The sequence below is a fragment of the Nycticebus coucang genome, chromosome 8 (genome assembly GCF_027406575.1).
Source record: "Nycticebus coucang isolate mNycCou1 chromosome 8, mNycCou1.pri, whole genome shotgun sequence".
Taxonomy (NCBI): domain Eukaryota; kingdom Metazoa; phylum Chordata; class Mammalia; order Primates; family Lorisidae; genus Nycticebus; species Nycticebus coucang.
In genome coordinates this window covers 36,216,404-36,223,676 of record NC_069787.1, presented here as the reverse complement: position 1 = coordinate 36,223,676, position 7,273 = coordinate 36,216,404, and the positions used below count along the sequence as shown (strand labels likewise).

At 39.2% G+C, this 7,273-nt stretch overlaps 1 pseudogene; it reads left to right on the top strand.

The window, feature by feature from the left end:
• Positions 1–2,232: 2,232 nt before the first annotated feature.
• Positions 2,233–3,553, top strand: LOC128592096 (4-trimethylaminobutyraldehyde dehydrogenase-like; annotated as a pseudogene).
• Positions 3,554–7,273: the final 3,720 nt, after the last annotated feature.

Sequence of the window (7,273 nt, the reverse complement as noted above, 5' to 3'; positions counted from 1 at the left end):
ACCATGTAAAAACATAAGCTGTTGCCATTGCAGAAAACTTGGGAAAGGATATATGAGATCTCTTTGTATTATTTCAAACAATTACATATAAGTTATTAATAGTTTGGATTATATCAAAATAAAACAATTTAAAAAAACAATTTAAAACAATCTACATATATATATGTATGTGTACACACACATACACATAAAAGGAAAGCCCATTTCCACACTCACCTTAAGAAAGTAGAACATTATTATACATTTGATGGTTCTGCATCCCCCCTCCCTCATACCAGCTTTTCCTCCTACTTCTAAGCCTCTATGAGGAACCACTCTTCCGAATCTTGCATTTATCAATCTCTTACTTTTTTCCTTACAGTTTAAGTATATGTATATATAAGAAAGTTTATATCAGTTTTGCTTATAAAAAGGTGAACATACCCAAATCTCCATCAAAAAAAAATATATAACTAATAAGTGGCAGTCAATTCTTAAAAAAAAAAACTACACCTCAATTAAATAAATTGCAGTTGTATGAGTCAACAGGGAGAATCTCAAATATATAATTTGGAGCAGGAAAACAGGCAGCAAGAATACGTTTACATAATTCCATTCATACGAAGTGCAAAACCTATGTGCAGTCAAATGATGGTGTTTAGGGTAAGTGTCATATCGCTATTTTATTTTGGAAACTGAATTAGGAAAACACTGAGGCTTTAGGAGAAGATGGGAGTATTTGATCAATTGTCTCCAGGATCATCACAGCAGTGCCATATAAATGCCTTTTAGAATTTTTCTTCTGGTGACCCTGGTTTCCTTTTTAGAATTGGCTTCACTTTGCTGGAGAATGATTTGACGTGCTGATGGTGTAATTTCCCCTTTCTGAGAAGTCATTTGAAAGATGGTGCTAGCTGCCATTTGAAATTTTCTTCCAGAATCATAAAAGATCACCCAAAGTTTGTTTCACGGGAGGCTTGAAAGCATCTTATTACTTTGGAAAGGAACTGTGAACCGGGGCGACACATCATATGGATTATGTAAATGCTAACTTGCAGTTATCACACTAGCAAAGACTAGCTAGTACAGATGCTGGTATGGATTGGTACAATTTGAAAAAGAATCATTGGGCTGTGCTCAGTGGCTCACATCTATAATCCTACAACTTGGGAGGCCAAGGCTGATGGATTGCTTGAGCTCACAGGTTCAAGACCACCCTGAGCCAGAGTGAGATCTTGTCTCTAAAAATAGCTGAGCATTGTGGCAGGCACTTGTAGTCCCAGCTCCTTGGGAGGCTGAGGCAAGAGAATCACTTGAGCCCAAGAGTTTGACATTGCTATGAGGTATCATGCCACTGCACTCAACAGAGGATGACACAGTGAGACTATCTCAAAAAAAAAAAAAAAAAAAAAAAGAATCATTGCTTGTGTTTTTTAGTTGTATTGGTCTTTTCTTTTTCTTTCCTCCAAAGGTATACATTTCTGGGGCTATGGCTACCCTGACAGTTACTGACATACAAGTAACATTAATAGGCACTCTTCCTTGCCAGGCTGTATTCTAAAGACTTTACATGTATGGACTCACTTGATCCTCATGAACAATAATCCTGTGGGAAAAGTGATGCTTGAGGGGTTAGAGAACTTGCTCAATATCACACAACCAGCTAGAGTCAGAGAAAGGATTTAAACCTAGGCAGTCTATGCTCATAGCAATTACAGTTTACCTATCTCTACAAAGCTAAAGAGATATTTTGTTTAATGTGTAAACATTTTAAAAGAGATAATGGAAAAGATCAATCTAAATGGTGAAAAACTTGAAAGGTATTTTGAAATACATCTAGATTTATAATTCTTCAGTTCATTAAGATCAATCTTTAGGTAGTATTTACATTTGTGGAGATAAGACAGCAAAGTTTTAACTAGGGCGATTTTCCAATAATCTGACTGTATATTAGACTCTAGGTTTCCCCAAGCAGAAAGAAATCATTAAAAAATATCCATTCTCTGGGCCCCGGAGCCGCGCACAGCGGTTTCCCCCAGCCGGCATTTCGTGTTGGCCTCGCTACTCCGCGGTCTCGGGCCGCCCCTGTCGCCGCCACCAGGAGCGCTGGCACCTTTGCTGGGTCGCAGCCGCTCAGTTATCACAGTGGGGCCTGTGTGCAGCCCGGGGACACCTCCCGCACAGAAAAGGCATTAAACGGCAACAGGCCGTGTGACAGCTACTTTCATGTGTTCAGGAGAAAAGGAAGTAGATTTGGCTGTTCAAAATGCAAAAGCTGCTTTTAAAATATGAAGTTAAAAATCTGGCATGGAGCGTTGCCGAATCCTTTTGGAGGCTGCCAGGATAATAATGAAATGGAAGGAGGAAATTGCCACCGTGGAGATTATCAACAAGGGAACGTCCGTTTGGGGGCCGGCTTGGACGTTGACACTTCCTGGCAGTGCCTGGAGTACGATGCAGGCTTGGCTGGATCCATAGCTGCTAAACACACTCGGCTCCCAAGAGGATCCTTTGGTTATAACCGGAAGAGAACCTCGTGGGGGACGTGTGGGAAGAGGAGCCTGGAGCTACCCTTCCAGATCGCCTCTTGGAAGCCCAGCCCCAGCTTTAGCTTGGGTAACGCCACGGTCTTTAAACCCTCCCCCCTTACACCGGTTTCTGCTTTGCTACTGGCTGAAATCTGCACCTAGCCCGGCGTGCCTCCTGGGCTCTTCAACGTGGTGCACGGAGGGGCTGCCACAGGCCAGTGCCAGCATCGCGACGTGACCAAAGTCTCCTTCACTGGAAGTGTGCCCACTGGCACGAAGATCATGGAGATGTCAGCCAAAGGAATCAAACCTGTCTCCTTGGAACCTGGGGGCAAATCTCCACTGATCATCTTCTCAGACTGTGAGATGGACAAGGCAGTGAAGGGGGCTCTGACGGCCAACTTCCTCACACAAGGCGAGGTTTGCTCTAATGGCACAAGAGTATTTGTGCAAAAAGAAATTCTTGATAAATTTACAACAGAAGTGGAGAAACAGACCCAAAATTAAATATTGGAGACCCTCTTCTGGAATCTACAAGGGTGGGTCCTCTCATTAACGGGCCACACCTGGAGCGAGCTCTTGGGTTTGTTAAACTGGCAAAGGAGCAGGGTACTAAAGTGTTGTGTGGTGGAGATGTCTATGTACCTGAGAATCCCACGTTAAAGAATGGGTAGTTCATGCAACCTTGTATATTAACTAATTGCAGAGATGACATAACCTGTGTGAAAGAAGAGCTCTTTGGGCCTGTTATGTCCATTTTATCATTTAACGCTAAAGCTTAGGTTCTGAAAAGAGCCAGTGATAGCACTTTGGGACTAGCAGCTGGAGTCTTTACCAGGGACCTCCAGGGGGCTCACAGAGTGGTGGCAGAGCTTCAGGCTGGAATGTGCTTCATTAACAACTACAACATCAGCCCAGGGGAGTTGCCCTTTGGTGGATACAAGAAGTCAGGATTTGGCAGAGAGGATGGACGCGTGGCAATTGGATATTATTCACAACTAAAGACTGTGTGCATGGGGATGGGTGATGTGGAATCTACTTTTTGAAGACCTGCGGTGAAACCCAGGCTGTGGAAAGATGAGGATCATCGCTCTTGACAGAAGCTTGACAACTGGCACCATTTTAAACCCAGAATTTTGATCATTCAGGATAAGGGAATGGTTCAGTGTTATTCTTCAACTCCCAAATTTTGATCATTCGGGATAAGAGAATGGTTCAGTGTTATTCAACTCCCAATCACTTTCCCGATTGAAAATGTGTCTTTACATCCTTCGTATTAACCTGGATGGAACCGGAGGACATTATTCTTAGTAAAGCATCACAAGAATGGAGAAGCATGAATCCTATGTACTCAATTTTGATATGAGGACAATTAATGACAATTAAGGTTATGGGGGGGGGAAGCAGAAAGAGGGACGGTGGGGGCCTTGGTGTGTGTCACACGTTATGGGGGCAAGACATGATTGCAAGAGGGACTTTATCTAACAATTGCAATCAGTGTAACCTGGCTTATTGTACCCTCAATGAATCCCCAACAATTAAAAAAAAAAAAAGAAAAGGTGTCTAAGTGCCTTGTAGATACTAATCAAGAAAGTTGTAATTTTCTTCAAAGCAAAAAAAAAAAAAATCAACTCTTAAAAAGCTCAGGAAAAAAGTCTTCAATGAATGTGTATGAGAAGCAAAGGTGATCAGGACTCTATTTTTAATAAGTGCTCCCCCAGGCAGTTATTAGTTAGTGCTAACAATGCATCTGTTTACTGTACTGTCCTCATCAAAGAGAGATGCTTGAATTTCCAGAATCTGAGTCATCTAAGGTGCTTATTAAAAAATACATCCTAGGCCTCCTGAGTCAGAATCTCTTACAGACATCCACATTAGGGGATCACTTTTTAAAAATATGCTCCATCTTCAAAAGAAGAGATATGTTAAGAAACAGTTCCCACCTCTGGGCAAGGGATGTTGAAGATGTTTTCTTAATTCCAGTTAAGGTTGATTATCTTTTTATATGTTTATGGACCTTATAAATTTTCACCTATGAAATGCCTGCTATTTCCTTAGACCAGGTTTTGTTACCTTATTTGTCTTTTTCACATTAATTGGCAGATGTTGCATTGTATTCATTCAGCATCTGATAAATATTTATTGAGCAGGTACTATTATGATGCCAGAGACAATTGTTCCAAGGTACTTGAAATACAAAGTAAAAAAAAAAAAAGGCAAAGTTTCTGCTCCCATGAATGTCTATTTCATTATTGTATGGGAAATAGACAATAAAGTACAAACTAAGGACTATAATATTAGATTTCTATAAGTACTATAGTGAAAATTATCTTGACATAATGAAATAAAAAGTAACTATCTTGGGACAGGATAATTGTTGTGCTGAAGACAGCTTGTACTAAATCACAAGACTTGAATAACTTTTCAGAAATTTTGCAAGCTAATTGTTAAATACAGCCATTACTAAAATTTAAATTCTATAAATAAATAAAAACAAAGGTAATAAAACTATTCAAAACATATAGCTTTCTAATTTCTTTACTTCTTTTTGTCTATTATTCCTATGAGATAATATACCATGTACAAGCATACTTCAGAAATACTGTGGGTTTGGTTTCAGACCATTGCAATAAAGCAGGCATCACAGTAAGATTAGTCACACAAATTTCTTGTTTTTTTTCAGTGAAAATAAAAGTTGTTATCAAATAATACCGTAGTCTAGTAAATGTGCCATAGCATTATATCCTTGCATATCTTAATTTAAAAATGCTTTATTGCTAAAAATTAACAATGACCATCTCAGTCTTTTTTTTTTTTTTTTTTGCTAATGCAAGGTCTTGCCTTGATGTTGGTGGCTGCAGATGAATCAGAGTGGTGGTTGCTGAAGGTGAGGGCGGCTGAGGCAATTTGTTTGTTTGTTTGTTTCAAAATATTAAGGAGGTAAAATGTTTTTGGTTACATGGATCCCTTTTGTAAAGCTTGAGTTCCAGCTATAGTTGTGCTCATCACCCAAATAGTGTTCATCGTACCCATTACATAGGTTTTTACCCTTCCCCTTCTCCCCCCTGCTCCCTGCTTGATTTCCACTGAGATGTTACTTCCTTCTGTGCACGTGTGTGTGGTCTTCGGTTAGTTCCAGTTTAATACTGAGTATGTGCAATGGTTGTTTCTTCATTCCTGAGAAGCTTCACTTAGGAAAATGATTCCCAGTTTCATCCAGATTGTTGCAAAAGGCATTAATTCACCTTTTTAAAAAGAATTTTCTGTACATGTTTGTTAGGTTCATTTGATTTAGTACTTGGTCTAATTTAGTACTTCAGTCTATTGTTTCATTAATTATTTTCTGCTTTAATTATTCATCAAGCTCTGACAGTGGGTTGTTGTGGTCCCTGGCAGTTATGGCAATGCTATTCATTTCTTTTCTTAGCTCTAATAAAATTTGCTTTGTGTATCTGGGATCTCCTGTGTTGGACATACATATGTTTGAGATTATGATGTCTTCTAATTGAATTGCTCTCTGTACCATTATATAATGACCCTTTTCTTACCTTTGTTGGCTTAAAGTCAATTTTATCTGATATGAGAATGGCTACACCTGCTCTCTTTTGATTTCTACTTGCATGGAATTTTACCACATTTTTTTCATGTTGAGTCTCTGTGTATCCTTATGGTTTAGATATATGTGTTTTCTGGAGATTCAGCCAGCCTGTCTTTTAGAAGAACACTTCGTTAATGTGAAATGTTGATCTGTTCATCCTGTAGTCCCTTATTGCCTTGTTTTACCTCTTGTTCTATTGTTTTGTAAGGGTTGTGAAGTTTTGTAGCATTTACTTAGGTGATTGTACACTGCCGCGTATCTATTGTGCTGATTTGTGTTCAACATACAATACTCTGTTCTGAGTATTTCAGAGCAGATCTAGTCATGGCAAATTTCCTTAGTATTTGATTATCTGGAAAAGACTTAACTTTTTTATTAATTGTGAAGCTTATTTTGCAGAATACAAAATTCTAGTTTGGCAGTAGTTCTGTTTATGTTCCTTTGAGCTTATGGGGTTTCTGCTGAGAAGTCTGCAGTTAGCCTGATGGGTTTTCCTTTGTAGATTATTTTATGCTTTCACCTTTTTGCTTGCAGAATTTTCTCCTTCATTTTGACTTTGGCCAGGTTGATTACTATATGCCTTGGAGATGACCTATTTGCTATGAATCTTCCCAGTGGTTCATTTTTTTTTTTTTATTAAATCATAGCTGTGTACATTGATATGATCATGGAGCATCATTCACTAGCTTTACAGACCATTTACTAAGTTTCACATATACCCTTGTAAGATGCACCACTGGTGTAATCCCATCAATCCCCTTCCCTCTACCCACCTCCCCCCTCCCTCCCCTCCCTTTCCCCCTTCGCCCTATTCTTAGGTTGTAACTGGGTTATAGCTTTCATGTGAAAACCCTAAATTAGTCTCATAGTAGGGCTAAGTACATTGGGTACTTTTTCTTCCATTCTTGAGATACTTTACTAAGAAGAATAAGTTCCAGCTCCATCCATGTAAACATGAAAGAGGTAAAGTCTCCATCTTTCTTTAAGGCTGCATAATATTCCATGGTGTACATGTACCACAATTTATTAATCCATTCATGGATCGATGGGCACTTGGGCTTCTTCCATGACTTAGCAATTATGAATTGAGCTGCAATAAACATTCTGGTACAAATATCTTTGTTATGATGTGCTTTTTGGTCTTCTGGGTATATGCCCAGTAGAGGGA